At 43.4% G+C, this 16,702-nt stretch overlaps 49 non-coding genes across 49 annotated transcripts; all 49 read left to right on the forward strand.

The window, feature by feature from the left end:
- Window positions 1–92: 92 nt before the first annotated feature.
- On the forward strand, window positions 93–211 carry LOC133786821 (5S ribosomal RNA). Its single transcript, XR_009871963.1, has one exon. It is a non-coding gene; the product is annotated as a 5S ribosomal RNA (ribosomal RNA).
- A 227-nt stretch (window positions 212–438) lies between these two features.
- LOC133788095 (5S ribosomal RNA) lies at window positions 439–557 on the forward strand. Its single transcript, XR_009873073.1, has one exon. It is a non-coding gene; the product is annotated as a 5S ribosomal RNA (ribosomal RNA).
- Window positions 558–779: 222 nt separating this feature from the next.
- LOC133786326 (5S ribosomal RNA) lies at window positions 780–898 on the forward strand. Its single transcript, XR_009871491.1, has one exon. It is a non-coding gene; the product is annotated as a 5S ribosomal RNA (ribosomal RNA).
- Window positions 899–1,118: 220 nt separating this feature from the next.
- LOC133786693 (5S ribosomal RNA) lies at window positions 1,119–1,237 on the forward strand. Its single transcript, XR_009871838.1, has one exon. It is a non-coding gene; the product is annotated as a 5S ribosomal RNA (ribosomal RNA).
- A 227-nt stretch (window positions 1,238–1,464) lies between these two features.
- On the forward strand, window positions 1,465–1,583 carry LOC133786566 (5S ribosomal RNA). Its single transcript, XR_009871720.1, has one exon. It is a non-coding gene; the product is annotated as a 5S ribosomal RNA (ribosomal RNA).
- A 222-nt stretch (window positions 1,584–1,805) lies between these two features.
- Window positions 1,806–1,924, forward strand: LOC133786683 (5S ribosomal RNA). Its single transcript, XR_009871828.1, has one exon. It is a non-coding gene; the product is annotated as a 5S ribosomal RNA (ribosomal RNA).
- A 226-nt stretch (window positions 1,925–2,150) lies between these two features.
- On the forward strand, window positions 2,151–2,269 carry LOC133786338 (5S ribosomal RNA). The gene has a single exon (XR_009871502.1). It is a non-coding gene; the product is annotated as a 5S ribosomal RNA (ribosomal RNA).
- A 222-nt stretch (window positions 2,270–2,491) lies between these two features.
- Window positions 2,492–2,610, forward strand: LOC133788049 (5S ribosomal RNA). The gene has a single exon (XR_009873030.1). It is a non-coding gene; the product is annotated as a 5S ribosomal RNA (ribosomal RNA).
- A 225-nt stretch (window positions 2,611–2,835) lies between these two features.
- Window positions 2,836–2,954, forward strand: LOC133787929 (5S ribosomal RNA). The gene has a single exon (XR_009872916.1). It is a non-coding gene; the product is annotated as a 5S ribosomal RNA (ribosomal RNA).
- A 222-nt stretch (window positions 2,955–3,176) lies between these two features.
- Window positions 3,177–3,295, forward strand: LOC133787880 (5S ribosomal RNA). The gene has a single exon (XR_009872868.1). It is a non-coding gene; the product is annotated as a 5S ribosomal RNA (ribosomal RNA).
- A 221-nt stretch (window positions 3,296–3,516) lies between these two features.
- Window positions 3,517–3,635, forward strand: LOC133786641 (5S ribosomal RNA). Its single transcript, XR_009871789.1, has one exon. It is a non-coding gene; the product is annotated as a 5S ribosomal RNA (ribosomal RNA).
- Window positions 3,636–3,861: 226 nt separating this feature from the next.
- Window positions 3,862–3,980, forward strand: LOC133786408 (5S ribosomal RNA). The gene has a single exon (XR_009871571.1). It is a non-coding gene; the product is annotated as a 5S ribosomal RNA (ribosomal RNA).
- A 222-nt stretch (window positions 3,981–4,202) lies between these two features.
- LOC133788051 (5S ribosomal RNA) lies at window positions 4,203–4,321 on the forward strand. Its single transcript, XR_009873031.1, has one exon. It is a non-coding gene; the product is annotated as a 5S ribosomal RNA (ribosomal RNA).
- A 227-nt stretch (window positions 4,322–4,548) lies between these two features.
- On the forward strand, window positions 4,549–4,667 carry LOC133788130 (5S ribosomal RNA). The gene has a single exon (XR_009873106.1). It is a non-coding gene; the product is annotated as a 5S ribosomal RNA (ribosomal RNA).
- A 222-nt stretch (window positions 4,668–4,889) lies between these two features.
- Window positions 4,890–5,008, forward strand: LOC133788071 (5S ribosomal RNA). The gene has a single exon (XR_009873050.1). It is a non-coding gene; the product is annotated as a 5S ribosomal RNA (ribosomal RNA).
- Window positions 5,009–5,229: 221 nt separating this feature from the next.
- On the forward strand, window positions 5,230–5,348 carry LOC133786642 (5S ribosomal RNA). Its single transcript, XR_009871790.1, has one exon. It is a non-coding gene; the product is annotated as a 5S ribosomal RNA (ribosomal RNA).
- Window positions 5,349–5,575: 227 nt separating this feature from the next.
- On the forward strand, window positions 5,576–5,694 carry LOC133786671 (5S ribosomal RNA). The gene has a single exon (XR_009871817.1). It is a non-coding gene; the product is annotated as a 5S ribosomal RNA (ribosomal RNA).
- A 226-nt stretch (window positions 5,695–5,920) lies between these two features.
- LOC133786604 (5S ribosomal RNA) lies at window positions 5,921–6,039 on the forward strand. Its single transcript, XR_009871754.1, has one exon. It is a non-coding gene; the product is annotated as a 5S ribosomal RNA (ribosomal RNA).
- Window positions 6,040–6,260: 221 nt separating this feature from the next.
- LOC133786822 (5S ribosomal RNA) lies at window positions 6,261–6,379 on the forward strand. Its single transcript, XR_009871964.1, has one exon. It is a non-coding gene; the product is annotated as a 5S ribosomal RNA (ribosomal RNA).
- A 227-nt stretch (window positions 6,380–6,606) lies between these two features.
- On the forward strand, window positions 6,607–6,725 carry LOC133788096 (5S ribosomal RNA). The gene has a single exon (XR_009873074.1). It is a non-coding gene; the product is annotated as a 5S ribosomal RNA (ribosomal RNA).
- A 222-nt stretch (window positions 6,726–6,947) lies between these two features.
- On the forward strand, window positions 6,948–7,066 carry LOC133786709 (5S ribosomal RNA). The gene has a single exon (XR_009871853.1). It is a non-coding gene; the product is annotated as a 5S ribosomal RNA (ribosomal RNA).
- A 220-nt stretch (window positions 7,067–7,286) lies between these two features.
- Window positions 7,287–7,405, forward strand: LOC133786677 (5S ribosomal RNA). Its single transcript, XR_009871823.1, has one exon. It is a non-coding gene; the product is annotated as a 5S ribosomal RNA (ribosomal RNA).
- Window positions 7,406–7,632: 227 nt separating this feature from the next.
- On the forward strand, window positions 7,633–7,751 carry LOC133787920 (5S ribosomal RNA). Its single transcript, XR_009872908.1, has one exon. It is a non-coding gene; the product is annotated as a 5S ribosomal RNA (ribosomal RNA).
- Window positions 7,752–7,972: 221 nt separating this feature from the next.
- LOC133787914 (5S ribosomal RNA) lies at window positions 7,973–8,091 on the forward strand. Its single transcript, XR_009872902.1, has one exon. It is a non-coding gene; the product is annotated as a 5S ribosomal RNA (ribosomal RNA).
- Window positions 8,092–8,313: 222 nt separating this feature from the next.
- Window positions 8,314–8,432, forward strand: LOC133786403 (5S ribosomal RNA). The gene has a single exon (XR_009871566.1). It is a non-coding gene; the product is annotated as a 5S ribosomal RNA (ribosomal RNA).
- A 225-nt stretch (window positions 8,433–8,657) lies between these two features.
- LOC133786515 (5S ribosomal RNA) lies at window positions 8,658–8,776 on the forward strand. The gene has a single exon (XR_009871671.1). It is a non-coding gene; the product is annotated as a 5S ribosomal RNA (ribosomal RNA).
- A 226-nt stretch (window positions 8,777–9,002) lies between these two features.
- On the forward strand, window positions 9,003–9,121 carry LOC133786319 (5S ribosomal RNA). The gene has a single exon (XR_009871484.1). It is a non-coding gene; the product is annotated as a 5S ribosomal RNA (ribosomal RNA).
- Window positions 9,122–9,347: 226 nt separating this feature from the next.
- Window positions 9,348–9,466, forward strand: LOC133786995 (5S ribosomal RNA). The gene has a single exon (XR_009872131.1). It is a non-coding gene; the product is annotated as a 5S ribosomal RNA (ribosomal RNA).
- A 221-nt stretch (window positions 9,467–9,687) lies between these two features.
- LOC133786762 (5S ribosomal RNA) lies at window positions 9,688–9,806 on the forward strand. Its single transcript, XR_009871907.1, has one exon. It is a non-coding gene; the product is annotated as a 5S ribosomal RNA (ribosomal RNA).
- Window positions 9,807–10,033: 227 nt separating this feature from the next.
- On the forward strand, window positions 10,034–10,152 carry LOC133786465 (5S ribosomal RNA). The gene has a single exon (XR_009871624.1). It is a non-coding gene; the product is annotated as a 5S ribosomal RNA (ribosomal RNA).
- A 226-nt stretch (window positions 10,153–10,378) lies between these two features.
- LOC133788135 (5S ribosomal RNA) lies at window positions 10,379–10,497 on the forward strand. Its single transcript, XR_009873111.1, has one exon. It is a non-coding gene; the product is annotated as a 5S ribosomal RNA (ribosomal RNA).
- A 225-nt stretch (window positions 10,498–10,722) lies between these two features.
- Window positions 10,723–10,841, forward strand: LOC133786448 (5S ribosomal RNA). The gene has a single exon (XR_009871608.1). It is a non-coding gene; the product is annotated as a 5S ribosomal RNA (ribosomal RNA).
- Window positions 10,842–11,068: 227 nt separating this feature from the next.
- LOC133788112 (5S ribosomal RNA) lies at window positions 11,069–11,187 on the forward strand. Its single transcript, XR_009873089.1, has one exon. It is a non-coding gene; the product is annotated as a 5S ribosomal RNA (ribosomal RNA).
- A 224-nt stretch (window positions 11,188–11,411) lies between these two features.
- On the forward strand, window positions 11,412–11,530 carry LOC133787952 (5S ribosomal RNA). Its single transcript, XR_009872938.1, has one exon. It is a non-coding gene; the product is annotated as a 5S ribosomal RNA (ribosomal RNA).
- A 225-nt stretch (window positions 11,531–11,755) lies between these two features.
- Window positions 11,756–11,874, forward strand: LOC133786829 (5S ribosomal RNA). Its single transcript, XR_009871970.1, has one exon. It is a non-coding gene; the product is annotated as a 5S ribosomal RNA (ribosomal RNA).
- Window positions 11,875–12,100: 226 nt separating this feature from the next.
- LOC133786320 (5S ribosomal RNA) lies at window positions 12,101–12,219 on the forward strand. The gene has a single exon (XR_009871485.1). It is a non-coding gene; the product is annotated as a 5S ribosomal RNA (ribosomal RNA).
- Window positions 12,220–12,444: 225 nt separating this feature from the next.
- On the forward strand, window positions 12,445–12,563 carry LOC133786996 (5S ribosomal RNA). Its single transcript, XR_009872132.1, has one exon. It is a non-coding gene; the product is annotated as a 5S ribosomal RNA (ribosomal RNA).
- Window positions 12,564–12,784: 221 nt separating this feature from the next.
- LOC133786763 (5S ribosomal RNA) lies at window positions 12,785–12,903 on the forward strand. Its single transcript, XR_009871908.1, has one exon. It is a non-coding gene; the product is annotated as a 5S ribosomal RNA (ribosomal RNA).
- Window positions 12,904–13,130: 227 nt separating this feature from the next.
- LOC133786466 (5S ribosomal RNA) lies at window positions 13,131–13,249 on the forward strand. The gene has a single exon (XR_009871625.1). It is a non-coding gene; the product is annotated as a 5S ribosomal RNA (ribosomal RNA).
- Window positions 13,250–13,475: 226 nt separating this feature from the next.
- Window positions 13,476–13,594, forward strand: LOC133788136 (5S ribosomal RNA). Its single transcript, XR_009873112.1, has one exon. It is a non-coding gene; the product is annotated as a 5S ribosomal RNA (ribosomal RNA).
- A 225-nt stretch (window positions 13,595–13,819) lies between these two features.
- LOC133786449 (5S ribosomal RNA) lies at window positions 13,820–13,938 on the forward strand. The gene has a single exon (XR_009871609.1). It is a non-coding gene; the product is annotated as a 5S ribosomal RNA (ribosomal RNA).
- Window positions 13,939–14,165: 227 nt separating this feature from the next.
- On the forward strand, window positions 14,166–14,284 carry LOC133788113 (5S ribosomal RNA). The gene has a single exon (XR_009873090.1). It is a non-coding gene; the product is annotated as a 5S ribosomal RNA (ribosomal RNA).
- A 224-nt stretch (window positions 14,285–14,508) lies between these two features.
- LOC133787953 (5S ribosomal RNA) lies at window positions 14,509–14,627 on the forward strand. Its single transcript, XR_009872939.1, has one exon. It is a non-coding gene; the product is annotated as a 5S ribosomal RNA (ribosomal RNA).
- Window positions 14,628–14,852: 225 nt separating this feature from the next.
- Window positions 14,853–14,971, forward strand: LOC133786830 (5S ribosomal RNA). The gene has a single exon (XR_009871971.1). It is a non-coding gene; the product is annotated as a 5S ribosomal RNA (ribosomal RNA).
- A 226-nt stretch (window positions 14,972–15,197) lies between these two features.
- On the forward strand, window positions 15,198–15,316 carry LOC133786321 (5S ribosomal RNA). The gene has a single exon (XR_009871486.1). It is a non-coding gene; the product is annotated as a 5S ribosomal RNA (ribosomal RNA).
- Window positions 15,317–15,543: 227 nt separating this feature from the next.
- Window positions 15,544–15,662, forward strand: LOC133786997 (5S ribosomal RNA). The gene has a single exon (XR_009872133.1). It is a non-coding gene; the product is annotated as a 5S ribosomal RNA (ribosomal RNA).
- A 221-nt stretch (window positions 15,663–15,883) lies between these two features.
- On the forward strand, window positions 15,884–16,002 carry LOC133786764 (5S ribosomal RNA). The gene has a single exon (XR_009871909.1). It is a non-coding gene; the product is annotated as a 5S ribosomal RNA (ribosomal RNA).
- A 227-nt stretch (window positions 16,003–16,229) lies between these two features.
- LOC133786467 (5S ribosomal RNA) lies at window positions 16,230–16,348 on the forward strand. Its single transcript, XR_009871626.1, has one exon. It is a non-coding gene; the product is annotated as a 5S ribosomal RNA (ribosomal RNA).
- Window positions 16,349–16,574: 226 nt separating this feature from the next.
- Window positions 16,575–16,693, forward strand: LOC133788137 (5S ribosomal RNA). Its single transcript, XR_009873113.1, has one exon. It is a non-coding gene; the product is annotated as a 5S ribosomal RNA (ribosomal RNA).
- Window positions 16,694–16,702: the final 9 nt, after the last annotated feature.

Consider the following 16,702-nt stretch of genomic DNA (forward strand, 5'->3'; position numbering starts at 1 on the left):
AAGCAGCGAATAAGAAGTTCCTAGTAGATCCGAGGGAGAAAAGGGAGAACACACGTTTTCGCTATAAATGAATATTGCGGACCAAACATTCAGGGTGCGATCATACTAGAACTAATGCACCGGATCCCATCAGAACTCCGTAGTTAAGCGTGCTTGGGCGAGATTATTACTAGGATGGGTGACCTCCTGGGAAGTCGTCGTGTTGCAACCCTGAAAACATCATTTTTTTTTTTTTTTTGTTCTTCAAAAATCCACTTACGGCTCAAAAGTTTGTATTTTCTGTTTCAACTCTTTAAAGAGTCATTTATTCCGTTTCCCTTGAGGGGTTAACACCGTGGTCAATAACAAGCAGCGAATAAGAAGTTCCTAGTTGATCCGACGGAGAAAGGGGAGGACACACGCGTCCGCTATAAATGAATATTGCGGACCAAACATTCCGGGTGCGATCATACCGGCACTAATGCACCGGATCCCATCAGAACTCCGAAGTTAAGCGTGCTTGGGAGAGCGTAGTACTGGGATGGGTGACCTCCTCGGAAGTCCTCGTGTTGCACCCCTGAAAACATCATTTTTTTTTTTGTTCTTCAAAAATCCACTTACGGCTCAAAAGTTTGTATTTTCTGTTTAAAATCTTTAAAGAGTCATTTATTCTGTTTCCTTTGAGAGGTTAAGACCGTGGTCACTAACAAGCAGCGAATAAGACGTTCCTAGTTGACCCGAGGGAGAAAAGGGAGGACACAACTGTTCGCTATAAATGAATGTTGCGGAACAAACATTCCGGGTGCGATCTTACCAGCACTAATGCATCGGATCCCATCAGAACTCCGCAGTTAAGCGTGCTTGGGCGAGATTATTACTAGGATGGGTGACCTCCTGGGAAGTCCTCGTGTTGCACCCTTGAAAACAACATTTTTTTTTTTTCTTCAAAAATCCACTTACGGGTAAAAAGTTTGTATTTTCTGCTTCAAATCTTTAAAGAGTCATTTATTCCATTTCCCTTGAGGGGTTAACACCGTGGTCACTAACAAGCAGCGAATAAGAAGTTCCTAGTTGATCCGACGGAGAAAAGGGAGGACACACGCGTTCGCTATAAATGAATATTGCGGACCAAACATTCCGGGTGCGATCATACCAGCACTAATGCACCGGATCCCATCAGAACTCCGCAGTGAAGCGTTCTTGGGCGACAGTAGTACAGGGATGGGTGACCTCCTGGGAAGTCCTCGTGTTGCACCCCTGAAAACATCATTTTTTTTTTTTTTTTGTTCTTCAAAAATCCACTTACGGATCAAAAGTATGTATTTTCTGTTTTAAATCTTTAAAGAGTCGTTTGTTCCGTTTCCCTTGAGGGGTTAATACCGTGGTCACTAACAAGCAGCGAATAAGAAGTTCCTAATAGATCCGAGGGAGAAAAGGGAGAACACACGTGTTCGCTATAAATGAATATTGCGGACCAAACATTCAGGGTGCGATCATACTAGAACTAATGCACCGGATCCCATCAGAACTCCGCAGTTAAGCGTGCTTGGGCGAGAGTAGTTCTAGGATGGGTGACCTCTTGGGAAGTCCTCGTGTTGCAACCTTGAAAACATCATTTTTTTTTTTGTTCTTCAAAAATCCACTTTCGGCTCAAAAGTATGTATTTTCTGTTTAAAATCTTTAAAGAGTCATTTATTCTGTTTCCTTTGAGTGGTTAAGACCGTGGTCACTAACAAGCAGCGAATAAGACGTTCCTAGTTGACCCGAGGGAGAAAAGGGAGGACACACGCGTTCGCTATAAATGAATGTTGCGGAACAAACATTCCGGGTGCGATCTTACCAGCACTAATGCATCGGATCCCATCAGAACTCCGCAGTGAAGCGTTCTTGGGCGAGAGTAGTACAGGGATGGGTGACCTCCTGGGAAGTCCTCGTGTTGCACCCCTGAAAACATCATTTTTTTTTTTTTTTGTTCTTCAAAAATCCACTTACGGATCAAAAGTATGTATTTTCTGTTTTAAATCTTTAAAGAGTCGTTTGTTCCGTTTCCCTTGAGGGGTTAATACCGTGGTCACTAACAAGCAGCGAATAAGAAGTTCCTAATAGATCCGAGGGAGAAAAGGGAGAACACACGTGTTCGCTATAAATGAATATTGCGGACCAAACATTCAGGGTGCGATCATACTAGAACTAATGCACCGGATCCCATCAGAACTCCGCAGTTAAGCGTGCTTGGGCGAGAGTAGTTCTAGGATGGGTGACCTCTTGGGAAGTCCTCGTGTTGCACCCTTGAAAACATCATTTTTTTTTTTGTTCTTCAAAAATCCACTTTCGGCTCAAAAGTTTGTATTTTCTGTTTAAAATCTTTAAAGAGTCATTTATTCTGTTTCCTTTGAGTGGTTAAGACCGTGGTCTCTAACAAGCAGCGAATAAGAAGTTCCTAGTTGATCCGACGGAGAAAAGGGAGGACACACGCGTTCGCTATAAATGAATATTGCGGACCAAACATTCCGGGTGCGATCATACCAGCACTAATGCACCGGATCCCATCAGAACTCCGCAGTGAAGCGTTCTTGGGCGAGAGTAGTACAGGGATGGGTGACCTCCTGGGAAGTCCTCGTGTTGCACCCCTGAAAACATCATTTTTTTTTTTTTTGTTCTTCAAAAATCCACTTACGGATCAAAAGTATGTATTTTCTGTTTTAAATCTTTAAAGAGTCGTTTGTTCCGTTTCCCTTGAGGGGTTAATACCGTGGTCACTAACAAGCAGCGAATAAGAAGTTCCTAGTTGATCCGAGGGAGAAAAGGGAGGACACACACGTTCGCTATAAATGAATATTGCGGACCAAACATTCCGGGTGCGATCATACCAGCACTAATGCATCGGATCCCATCAGAACTCCGCAGTTAAGCGTGCTTGGGCGAGAGTAGTTCTAGGATGGGTGACCTCTTGGGAAGTCCTCGTGTTGCACCCTTGAAAACATCATTTTTTTTTTTGTTCTTCAAAAATCCACTTTCGGCTCAAAAGTTTGTATTTTCTGTTTAAAATCTTTAAAGAGTCATTTATTCTGTTTCCTTTGAGTGGTTAAGACCGTGGTCACTAACAAGCAGCGAATAAGACGTTCCTAGTTGACCCGAGGGAGAAAAGAGAGGACACACGCGTTCGCTATAAATGAATGTTGCGGAACAAACATTCCGGGTGCGATCTTACCAGCACTAATGCATCGGATCCCATCAGAACTCCGCAGTTAAGCGTGCTTGGGCGAGAGTAGTACTGGGATGGGTGACCTCTTGGGAAGTCCTCGTGTTGCACCCTTGAAAACATCATTTTTTTTTTGTTCTTCAAAAATCCACTTACGGTTCAAAAGTTTGTATTTTCTGCTTCAAATCTTTAAAGAGTCATTTATTCCGTTTCCCTTGAGGGGTTAACACCGTGGTCACTAACAAGCAGCGAATAAGAAGTTCCTAGTTGATCCGAGGGAGAAAAGGGAGGACACACGCGTCCGCTATAAATGAATATTGCGGACCAAACATTCCGGGTGCGATCTTACCAGCACTAAAGCACCGGTTCCCATCAGAACTCCGCAGTTAAGCGCGCTTTGGCGAGAGTAGTACTGGGATGGGTGACCTCCTGGGAAGTCCTCGTGTTGCACCCCTGAAAACGTCATTTTTTTTTTTTTTTGTTCTTCTAAAATCCACTTACGGATCAAAAGTTTGTATTTTCTGTTTTAAATCTTGAAAGAGTCGTTTGTTCCGTTTCCCTTGAGGGGTTAAAACCGTGGTCACTAACAAGCAGCGAATAAGAAGTTCCTAATAGATCCGAGGGAGAAAAGGGAGAACACACGTGTTCGCTATAAATGAATATTGCGGACCAAACATTCAGGGTGCGATCATACTAGAACTAATGCACCGGATCCCATCAGAACTCCGCAGCTAAGCGTGCTTGGGCGAGAGTAGTTCTAGGATGGGTGACCTCTTGGGAAGTCCTCGTGTTGCACCCTTGAAAACATCATTTTTTTTTTTGTTCTTCAAAAATCCACTTTCGGCTCAAAAGTTTGTATTTTCTGTTTAAAATCTTTAAAGAGTCATTTATTCTGTTTCCTTTGAGTGGTTAAGACCGTGGTCACTAACAAGCAGCGAATAAGAAGTTCCTAGTTGATCCGACGGAGAAAAGGGAGGACACACGCGTTCGCTATAAATGAATATTGCGGACCAAACATTCCGGGTGCGATCATACCAGCACTAATGCACCGGATCCCATCAGAACTCCGCAGTGAAGCGTTCTTGGGCGAGAGTAGTACAGGGATGGGTGACCTCCTGGGAAGTCCTCGTGTTGCACCCCTGAAAACATCATTTTTTTTTTTTTTTGTTCTTCAAAAAATCCACTTACGGATCAAAAGTATGTATTTTCTGTTTTAAATCTTTAAAGAGTCGTTTGTTCCGTTTCCCTTGAGGGGTTAATACCGTGGTCACTAACAAGCAGCGAATAAGAAGTTCCTAGTTGATCCGAGGGAGAAAAGGGAGGACACACACGTTCGCTATAAATGAATATTGCGGACCAAACATTCCGGGTGCGATCATACCAGCACTAATTCATCGGATCCCATCAGAACTCCGCAGTTAAGCGTGCTTGGGCGAGAGTAGTTCTAGGATGGGTGACCTCTTGGGAAGTCCTCGTGTTGCACCCTTGAAAACATCATTTTTTTTTTTGTTCTTCAAAAATCCACTTTCGGCTCAAAAGTTTGTATTTTCTGTTTAAAATCTTTAAAGAGTCATTTATTCTGTTTCCTTTGAGTGGTTAAGACCGTGGTCACTAACAAGCAGCGAATAAGACGTTCCTAGTTGACCCGAGGGAGAAAAGGGAGGACACACGCGTTCGCTATAAATGAATGTTGCGGAACAAACATTCCGGGTGCGATCTTACCAGCACTAATGCATCGGATCCCATCAGAACTCCACAGTTAAGCGTGCTTGGGCGAGAGTAGTACTGGGATGGGTGACCTCTTGGGAAGTCCTCGTGTTGCACCCTTGAAAACATCATTTTTTTTTTGTTCTTCAAAAATCCACTTACGGTTCAAAAGTTTGTATTTTCTGCTTCAAATCTTTAAAGAGTCATTTATTCCGTTTCCCTTGAGGGGTTAACACCGTGGTCACTAACAAGCAGCGAATAAGAAGTTCCTAGTTGATCCGAGGGAGAAAAGGGAGGACACACGCGTCCGCTATAAATGAATATTGCGGACCAAACATTCCGGGTGCGATCTTACCAGCACTAAAGCACCGGTTCCCATCAGAACTCCGCAGTTAAGCGCGCTTTGGCGAGAGTAGTACTGGGATGGGTGACCTCCTGGGAAGTCCTCGTGTTGCACCCCTGAAAACGTCATTTTTTTTTTTTTTTTGTTCTTCTAAAATCCACTTACGGATCAAAAGTTTGTATTTTCTGTTTTAAATCTTGAAAGAGTCGTTTGTTCCGTTTCCCTTGAGGGGTTAAAACCGTGGTCACTAACAAGCAGCGAATAAGAAGTTCCTAATAGATCCGAGCGAGAAAAGGGAGAACACACGTGTTCGCTATAAATGAATATTGCGGACCAAACATTCAGGGTGCGATCATACTAGAACTAATGCACCGGATCCCATCAGAACTCCGTAGTTAAGCGTGCTTGGGCGAGATTATTTCTAGGATGGGTGACCTCCTGGGAAGTCCTCGTGTTGCACCCCTGAAAACATCATTTTTTTTTTCTTTTGTTCTTCAAAAATCCACTTACGGCTCAAAAGTTTGTATTTTCTGTTTCAACTCTTTAAAGAGTCATTTATTCCGTTTCCCTTGAGGGGTTAAGACCGTGGTCACTAACAAGCAGCGAATAAGAAGTTCCTAGATGATCCGACGGAGAAAAGGGAGGACACACGCGTCCGCTATAAATGAATATTGCGGACCAAACATTCCGGGTGCGATCATACCGGCACTAATGCACCGGATCCCATCAGAACTCCGAAGTTAAGCGTGCTTGGGATAGCGTAGTACTTGGATGGGTGACCTCCTCGGAAGTCCTCGTGTTGCACCCCTGAAAACATCATTTTTTTTTTGTTCTTCAAAAATCCACTTACGGCTCAAAAGTTTGTATTTTCTGTTTCAAATCTTTAAAGAGTCATTTATTCCGTTTCCCTTGAGGGGTTAACGCCGTGGTCACTAACAAGCAGCGAATAAGAAGTTCCTAGTAGATCCGAGGGAGAAAAGGGAGAACACACGTGTTCGCTATAAATGAATATTGCGGACCAAACATTCAGGGTGCGATCATACTAGAACTAATGCACCGGATCCCATCAGAACTCCGTAGTTAAGCGTGCTTGGGCGAGATTATTACTAGGATGGGTGACCTCCTGGGAAGTCGTCGTGTTGCAACCCTGAAAACATCATTTTTTTTTTTTTTTTGTTCTTCAAAAATCCACTTACGGCTCAAAAGTTTGTATTTTCTGTTTCAACTCTTTAAAGAGTCATTTATTCCGTTTCCCTTGAGGGGTTAACACCGTGGTCAATAACAAGCAGCGAATAAGAAGTTCCTAGTTGATCCGACGGAGAAAAGGGAGGACACACGCGTCCGCTATAAATGAATATTGCGGACCAAACATTCCGGGTGCGATCATACCGGCACTAATGCACCGGATCCCATCAGAACTCCGAAGTTAAGCGTGCTTGGGAGAGCGTAGTACTGGGATGGGTGACCTCCTCGGAAGTCCTCGTGTTGCACCCCTGAAAACATCATTTTTTTTTTTGTTCTTCAAAAATCCACTTACGGCTCAAAAGTTTGTATTTTCTGTTTAAAATCTTTAAAGAGTCATTTATTCTGTTTCCTTTGAGAGGTTAAGACCGTGGTCACTAACAAGCAGCGAATAAGACGTTCCTAGTTGACCCGAGGGAGAAAAGGGAGGACACAACTGTTCGCTATAAATGAATGTTGCGGAACAAACATTCCGGGTGCGATCTTACCAGCACTAATGCATCGGATCCCATCAGAACTCCGCAGTTAAGCGTGCTTGGGCGAGATTATTACTAGGATGGGTGACCTCCTGGGAAGTCCTCATGTTGCACCCTTGAAAACAACATTTTTTTTTTTTCTTCAAAAATCCACTTACGGGTAAAAAGTTTGTATTTTCTGCTTCAAATCTTTAAAGAGTCATTTATTCCGTTTCCCTTGAGGGGTTAACACCGTGGTCACTAACAAGCAGCGAATAAGAAGTTCCTAGTTGATCCGACGGAGAAAAGGGAGGACACACGCGTTCGCTATAAATGAATATTGCGGACCAAACATTCCGGGTGCGATCATACCAGCACTAATGCACCGGATCCCATCAGAACTCCGCAGTGAAGCGTTCTTGGGCGAGAGTAGTACAGGGATGGGTGACCTCCTGGCAAGTCCTCGTGTTGCACCCCTGAAAACATCATTTTTTTTTTTTTTTTGTTCTTCAAAAATCCACTTACGGATCAAAAGTATGTATTTTCTGTTTTAAATCTTTAAAGAGTCGTTTGTTCCGTTTCCCTTGAGGGGTTAATACCGTGGTCACTAACAAGCAGCGAATAAGAAGTTCCAAGATGATCCCAGGTAGAAAAGGGAGGACACACGCGTTCGCTATAAATGAATATTGCGGACCAAACATTCCGGGTGCGATCATACCAGCACTAATCCACCAGATCCCATCAGAACTCCGCAGTAAAGCGTGCTTGGGCGAGAGTAGTACTAGGATGGGTGACCTCTTGGGAAGTCCTCGTGTTGCACCCTTGAAAACATCATTTTTTTTTTGTTCTTCAAAAATCCACTTACGGCTCAAAAGTTTGTATTTTCTGTTTAAAATCTTTAAAGAGTCATTTATTCTGTTTCCTTAGAGAGGTTAAGACCGTGGTCACTAACAAGCAGCGAATAAGACGTTCCTAGTTGACCCGAGGGAGAAAAAGGAGGACACACGCGTTCGCTATAAATGAATGTTGCAGAACAAACATTCCGGGTGCGATCATACCAGCACTAATGCACTGGATCCCATCAGAACTCCGCAGTTAAGCGTGCTTGGGCGAGAGTAGTACTAGGATGGGTGACCTCTTTCGAAGTCCTCGTGTTGCACCCTTGAAAACATCATTTTTTTTTTTGTTCTTCAAAAATCCACTTACGGCTCAAAAGTTTGTATTTTCTGTTTAAAATCTTTAAAGAGTCATTTATTCTGTTTCCTTAGAGAGGTTAAGACCGTGGTCACTAACAAGCAGCGAATAAGACGTTCCTAGTTGACCCGAGGGAGAAAAAGGAGGACACACGCGTTCGCTATAAATGAATGTTGCGGAACAAACATTCCGGGTGCGATCATACCAGCACTAATGCATCGGATCCCATCAGAACTCCGCAGTTAAGCGTGCTTGGGCGAGAGTAGTACTGGGATGGGTGACCTCCTGGGAATTCCTCGTGTTGCACCCCTGAAAACATCATTTTTTTTTTTTTGTTCTTCAAAAAATCCACTTACGGGTCAAAAGTTTGTATTTTCTACTTCAAATCTTTAATGAGTCATTTATTCTGTTTCCCTTGAGGGGTTAACACCGTGGTCACTAACAAGCAGCGAATAAGAAGTTCCTAGTTGATCCAACGGAGAAAAGGGAGGACACACGCGTCCGCTATAAATGAATATTGCGGACCAAACATTCCGGGTGCGATCATACCAGCACTAAAGCACCGGTTCCCATCAGAACTCCGCAATTAAGCGTGCTTTGGCGTGAGTAGTACTGGGATGGGTGACCTCCTGGGAAGTCCTCGTGTTGCACCCCTGAATACATCATTTTTTTGTTTTTTTGTTCTTCAAAAATCCACTTACGGATCAAAAGTTTGTATTTTCTGTTTTAAATCTTTAAAGAGTCATTTATTCCGTTTCCCTTGAGGGGTTAACACCGTGGTCACTAACAAGCAGCGAATAAGAAGTTCCTAGTTGATCCGAGGGAGAAAAGGGAGGACACACGTGTTCGCTATAAATGAATATTGCGGACCAAACATTCAGGGTGCGATCATACTAGAACTAATGCACCGGATCCCATCAGAACTCCGTAGTTAAGCGTGCTTGGGCGAGATTATTACTAGGATGGGTGACCTCCTGGGAAGTCCTCGTGTTGCACCCCTGAAAACATCATTTTTTTTTTTTTTTTGTTCATCAAAAATCCACTAACGGCTCAAAAGTTTGTATTTTCTGTTTTTACTCTTTAAAGAGTCATTTATTCCGTTTCTCTTGAGGGGTTAACACCGTGGTCACTAACAAGCAGCGAATAAGAAGTTCCTAGTTGATCCGAGGGAGAAAAGGGAGGACACACGCGTTCGCTATAAATGAATATTGCGGACCAAACAATCCGGGGCGATCATACCAGCCCTATTGCACCGGATCCCATCAGAACTCCTCAGTTAAGCGTGCTTGGGCGAGAGTAGTACTAGGATGGGTCATCTCCTGGGAAGTCCTCGTGTTGCACCCTTGAAAACAACATTTTTTTTTTGTTCTTCAAAAATCCACTTACGGCTCAAAAGTTTGTAATTTCTATTTAAAATCTTTAAAGAGTCATTTATTCTGTTTCCTTTGAGAGGTTAAGACCGTGGTCACTAACAAGCAGCGAATAAGACGTTCCTAGTTGACCCGAGGGAGAAAAGGTTGGACACACGCGTTCGCTATAAATGAATGTTGCGGAACAAACATTCCGGTTGCGATCATACCAGCACTAATGCACCGGATCCCATCAGAACTCCGCAGTTAAGCCTGCTTGGACGAGAGTAGTACTAGGATGGGTGACCTCCTGGTAAGTCCTCGTGTTGCACACCTGAAAACATCATATTTTTATTTTTTTTGTTCTTCGAAAATCCACTTATAGCTCAAAAGTTTGTATTTTCAATTTTAAATCTTTAAATAGTCATTTATTCCGTTTCCCTTGAGGGGTTAACACCGTGGTCACTAACAAGCAGGGAATAAGAAGTTCCTAGTTGATCCGAGGGAGAAAAGGGAGGACACACGCGTCCGCTATAAATGAATATTGCGGACCAAACATTCCGGGTGCGATCATACCAGCACTAAAGCACCGGTTCCCATCAGAACTCCGCAGTTAAGCGTGCTTTAGCGAGAGTAGTACTAGGATGGGTGACCTCCTGGGAAGTCCTCGTGTTGCACCCCCGAAAACATCATTTTTTTGTTTTTTTGTTCTTCAAAAATCCACTTACGGATCAAAAGTTTGTATTTTCTGTTTTAACTCTATAAAGAGTCGTTTGTTCCGTTTCCCTTGAGGGGTTAAAACCGTGGTCACTAACAAGCAGCGAATAAGAAGTTCCTAGATGATCCGAGGGAGAAAAGGGAGGACACACGCGTTCGCTATAAATGAATATTGCGGACCAAATATTCCGGGTGCGATCATACCAGCACTAATCCACCAGATCCCATTAGAACTCCGCAGTAAAGCGTGCTTGGGCGAGAGTAGTACTAGGATGGGTGACCTCCTTGGAAGTCCTCGTGTTGCACCCCTGAAAACATCAATTTTTTTTCTTTTTGGTCTTCAAAAACCCACTTACGGCTCAAAAGTTTGTATTTTCTGTTTCAAATCTTTAAAGAGTCATTTACTCCGTTTCCCTTGAGGGTTAACACCGTGGTCACTAACAAGCAGCGAATAGGAAGTTCCTGTTTGATTCGAGGGAGAAAAGGGAGGACACACGTGTTCGCTATAAATGAATATTGCGGACCAAACATTCAGGGTGCGATCATTCTAGAACTAATGCACCGGATCCCATCAGAACTCCGTAGTTAAGCGTGCTTGGGCGAGAGTATTACTAGGATGGGTGACCTCCTGGGAAGTCCTCGTGTTGCACCCCTGAAAACATCATTTATTTATTTTTTTTGTTCTTCAAAAACCCACTTACGACTCAAAAGTTTGTATTTTCTGTTTTTACTCTTGAAAGAGACATTTATTCTGTTTCCCTTGAGGGATTAACAACGTGGTCACTAACATGCAGCGAATAAGAAGTTCCTAGTTGATCCGACGGAGAAAAGGGAGGACACACGCGTCCGCTATAAATGAATATTGCGGACCAAACATTCCGGGTGCGATCATACCTGCACTAATGCACCGGATCCCATTAGAACTCCGCAGTTAAGCGTGCTTGGGAGAGCGTAGTACTGGGATGGGTGACCTCCTGGGAAGTCCTCGTGTTGCACCCCTGAAAACATCATTTTTTTTTTTTTGTTCTTCAAAAATCCACTTACGGCTCAAAAGTTTGTATTTTCTGTTTCAAATCTTTAAAGAGTCATTTATTCTGTTTCCTATGAGAGATTAAGACCGTGGTCACTAACAAGCAGCGAATAAGACGTTCCTAGTTGATCCGAGGGAGAAAAGGGAGGACACACGCGTTCCCTATAAATGAATGTTGCAGACCAAACATTCCGGGTGCGATCATACCAGCACTAATGCACCGGATCCCATCAGAACTCCGCAGTTAAGCGTGCTTGGGAGAGCGTAGTACTGGGATGGGTGACCTCCTGGGAAGTCCTCGTGTTGCACCCCTGAAAACATCATATATTTTTTTTTTGTTCTTCAAAAATCCACTTACGGCTCAAAAGTTTGTATTTTCTGTTTTTACTCTTAAAAGAGACATTTATTCTGTTTCCCTTGAGGGATTAACAACGTGGTCACTAACAAGCAGCGAATAAGAAGTTCCTAGTTGATCCGACGGAGAAAAGGGAGGACACACGCGTCCGCTATAAATGAATATTGCGGACCAAACATTGCAGGTGCGATCATACCAGCACCAATGCAGCGGATCCCATCAGAACTCCGCAATTAAGCGTGCTTTGGCGTGAGTAGTACTGGGATGGGTGACCTCCTGGGAAGTCCTCGTGTTGCACCCCTGAAAACATCATTTTTTTGTTTTTTTGTTCTTCAAAAATCCACTTACGGATCAAAAGTTTGTATTTTCTGTTTTAAATCTTTAAAGAGTCATTTATTCCGTTTCCCTTGAGGGGTTAACACCGTGGTCACTAACAAGCAGCGAATAAGAAGTTCCTAGTTGATCCGAGGGAGAAAAGGGAGGACACACGTGTTCGCTATAAATGAATATTGCGGACCAAACATTCAGGGTGCGATCATACTAGAACTAATGCACCGGATCCCATCAGAACTCCGTAGTTAAGCGTGCTTGGGCGAGATTATTACTAGGATGGGTGACCTCCTGGGAAGTCCTCGTGTTGCACCCCTGAAAACATCATTTTTTTTTTTTTTTGTTCATCAAAAATCCACTAACTGCTCAAAAGTTTGTATTTTCTGTTTTTACTCTTTAAAGAGTCATTTATTCCGTTTCTCTTGAGGGGTTAACACCGTGGTCACTAACAAGCAGCGAATAAGAAGTTCCTAGTTGATCCGAGGGAGAAAAGGGAGGACACACGCGTTCGCTATAAATGAATATTGCGGACCAAACAATCCGGGGCGATCATACCAGCCCTATTGCACCGGATCCCATCAGAACTCCTCAGTTAAGCGTGCTTGGGCGAGAGTAGTACTAGGATGGGTCATCTCCTGGGAAGTCCTCGTGTTGCACCCTTGAAAACATCATTTTTTTTTTGTTCTTCAAAAATCCACTTACGGCTCAAAAGTTTGTAATTTCTATTTAAAATCTTTAAAGAGTCATTTATTCTGTTTCCTTTGAGAGGTTAAGACCGTGGTCACTAACAAGCAGCGAATAAGACGTTCCTAGTTGACCCGAGGGAGAAAAGGTTGGACACACGCGTTCGCTATAAATGAATGTTGCGGAACAAACATTCCGGTTGCGATCATACCAGCACTAATGCACCGGATCCCATCAGAACTCCGCAGTTAAGCCTGCTTGGACGAGAGTAGTACTAGGATGGGTGACCTCCTGGTAAGTCCTCGTGTTGCACACCTGAAAACATCATATTTTTATTTTTTTTGTTCTTCGAAAATCCACTTATGGCTCAAAAGTTTGTATTTTCAATTTTAAATCTTTAAATAGTCATTTATTCCGTTTCCCTTGAGGGGTTAACACCGTGGTCACTAACAAGCAGGGAATAAGAAGTTCCTAGTTGATCCGAGGGAGAAAAGGGAGGACACACGCGTCCGCTATAAATGAATATTGCGGACCAAACATTCCGGGTGCGATCATACCAGCACTAAAGCACCGGTTCCCATCAGAACTCCGCAGTTAAGCGTGCTTTAGCGAGAGTAGTACTAGGATGGGTGACCTCCTGGGAAGTCCTCGTGTTGCACCCCCGAAAACATCATTTTTTTGTTTTTTTGTTCTTCAAAAATCCACTTACGGATCAAAAGTTTGTATTTTCTGTTTTAACTCTATAAAGAGTCGTTTGTTCCGTTTCCCTTGAGGGGTTAAAACCGTGGTCACTAACAAGCAGCGAATAAGAAGTTCCTAGATGATCCGAGGGAGAAAAGGGAGGACACACGCGTTCGCTATAAATGAATATTGCGGACCAAATATTCCGGGTGCGATCATACCAGCACTAATCCACCAGATCCCATTAGAACTCCGCAGTAAAGCGTGCTTGGGCGAGAGTAGTACTAGGATGGGTGACCTCCTTGGAAGTCCTCGTGTTGCACCCCTGAAAACATCAATTTTTTTTCTTTTTGGTCTTCAAAAACCCACTTACGGCTCAAAAGTTTGTATTTTCTGTTTCAAATCTTTAAAGAGTCATTTACTCCGTTTCCCTTGAGGGTTAACACCGTGGTCACTAACAAGCAGCGAATAGGAAGTTCCTGTTTGATTCGAGGGAGAAAAGGGAGGACACACGTGTTCGCTATAAATGAATATTGCGGACCAAACATTCAGGGTGCGATCATTCTAGAACTAATGCACCGGATCCCATCAGAACTCCGTAGTTAAGCGTGCTTGGGCGAGAGTATTACTAGGATGGGTGACCTCCTGGGAAGTCCTCGTGTTGCACCCCTGAAAACATCATTTATTTATTTTTTTTGTTCTTCAAAAACCCACTTACGACTCAAAAGTTTGTATTTTCTGTTTTTACTCTTGAAAGAGACATTTATTCTGTTTCCCTTGAGGGATTAACAACGTGGTCACTAACATGCAGCGAATAAGAAGTTCCTAGTTGATCCGACGGAGAAAAGGGAGGACACACGCGTCCGCTATAAATGAATATTGCGGACCAAACATTCCGGGTGCGATCATACCTGCACTAATGCACCGGATCCCATTAGAACTCCGCAGTTAAGCGTGCTTGGGAGAGCGTAGTACTGGGATGGGTGACCTCCTGGGAAGTCCTCGTGTTGCACCCCTGAAAACATCATTTTTTTTTTTTTGTTCTTCAAAAATCCACTTACGGCTCAAAAGTTTGTATTTTCTGTTTCAAATCTTTAAAGAGTCATTTATTCTGTTTCCTATGAGAGATTAAGACCGTGGTCACTAACAAGCAGCGAATAAGACGTTCCTAGTTGATCCGAGGGAGAAAAGGGAGGACACACGCGTTCCCTATAAATGAATGTTGCAGACCAAACATTCCGGGTGCGATCATACCAGCACTAATGCACCGGATCCCATCAGAACTCCGCAGTTAAGCGTGCTTGGGAGAGCGTAGTACTGGGATGGGTGACCTCCTGGGAAGTCCTCGTGTTGCACCCCTGAAAACATCATATATTTTTTTTTTGTTCTTCAAAAATCCACTTACGGCTCAAAAGTTTGTATTTTCTGTTTTTACTCTTAAAAGAGACATTTATTCTGTTTCCCTTGAGGGATTAACAACGTGGTCACTAACAAGCAGCGAATAAGAAGTTCCTAGTTGATCCGACGGAGAAAAGGGAGGACACACGCGTCCGCTATAAATGAATATTGCGGACCAAACATTGCAGGTGCGATCATACCAGCACCAATGCAGCGGATCCCATCAGAACTCCGCAATTAAGCGTGCTTTGGCGTGAGTAGTACTGGGATGGGTGACCTCCTGGGAAGTCCTCGTGTTGCACCCCTGAAAACATCATTTTTTTGTTTTTTTGTTCTTCAAAAATCCACTTACGGATCAAAAGTTTGTATTTTCTGTTTTAAATCTTTAAAGAGTCATTTATTCCGTTTCCCTTGAGGGGTTAACACCGTGGTCACTAACAAGCAGCGAATAAGAAGTTCCTAGTTGATCCGAGGGAGAAAAGGGAGGACACACGTGTTCGCTATAAATGAATATTGCGGACCAAACATTCAGGGTGCGATCATACTAGAACTAATGCACCGGATCCCATCAGAACTCCGTAGTTAAGCGTGCTTGGGCGAGATTATTACTAGGATGGGTGACCTCCTGGGAAGTCCTCGTGTTGCACCCCTGAAAACATCATTTTGTTTTTTTTTTTTGTTCATCAAAAATCCACTAACTGCTCAAAAGTTTGTATTTTCTGTTTTTACTCTTTAAAGAGTCATTTATTCCGTTTCTCTTGAGGGGTTAACACCGTGGTCACTAACAAGCAGCGAATAAGAAGTTCCTAGTTGATCCGAGGGAGAAAAGGGAGGACACACGCGTTCGCTATAAATGAATATTGCGGACCAAACAATCCGGGGCGATCATACCAGCCCTATTGCACCGGATCCCATCAGAACTCCTCAGTTAAGCGTGCTTGGGCGAGAGTAGTACTAGGATGGGTCATCTCCTGGGAAGTCCTCGTGTTGCACCCTTGAAAACATCATTTTTTTTTTGTTCTTCAAAAATCCACTTACGGCTCAAAAGTTTGTAATTTCTATTTAAAATCTTTAAAGAGTCATTTATTCTGTTTCCTTTGAGAGGTTAAGACCGTGGTCACTAACAAGCAGCGAATAAGACGTTCCTAGTTGACCCGAGGGAGAAAAGGTTGGACACACGCGTTCGCTATAAATGAATGTTGCGGAACAAACATTCCGGTTGCGATCATACCAGCACTAATGCACCGGATCCCATCAGAACTCCGCAGTTAAGCCTGCTTGGACGAGAGTAGTACTAGGATGGGTGACCTCCTGGTAAGTCCTCGTGTTGCACACCTGAAAACATCATATTTTTATTTTTTTTGTTCTTCGAAAATCCACTTATGGCTCAAAAGTTTGTATTTTCAATTTTAAATCTTTAAATAGTCATTTATTCCGTTTCCCTTGAGGGGTTAACACCGTGGTCACTAACAAGCAGGGAATAAGAAGTTCCTAGTTGATCCGAGGGAGAAAAGGGAGGACACACGCGTCCGCTATAAATGAATATTGCGGACCAAACATTCCGGGTGCGATCATACCAGCACTAAAGCACCGGTTCCCATCAGAACTCCGCAGTTAAGCGTGCTTTAGCGAGAGTAGTACTAGGATGGGTGACCTCCTGGGAAGTCCTCGTGTTGCACCCCCGAAAACATCATTTTTTTGTTTTTTTGTTCTTCAAAAATCCACTTACGGATCAAAAGTTTGTATTTTCTGTTTTAACTCTATAAAGAGTCGTTTGTTCCGTTTCCCTTGAGGGGTTAAAACCGTGGTCACTAACAAGCAGCGAATAAGAAGTTCCTAGATGATCCGAGGGAGAAAAGGGAGGACACACGCGTTCGCTATAAATGAATATTGCGGACCAAATATTCCGGGTGCGATCATACCAGCACTAATCCACCAGATCCCATTAGAACTCCGCAGTAAAGCGTGCTTGGGCGAGAGTAGTACTAGGATGGGTGACCTCCTTGGAAGTCCTCGTGTTGCACCCCTGAAAACAT

Source organism: Humulus lupulus, chromosome 6 (assembly GCF_963169125.1).
Source record: "Humulus lupulus chromosome 6, drHumLupu1.1, whole genome shotgun sequence".
Lineage (NCBI taxonomy): Eukaryota > Viridiplantae > Streptophyta > Magnoliopsida > Rosales > Cannabaceae > Humulus > Humulus lupulus.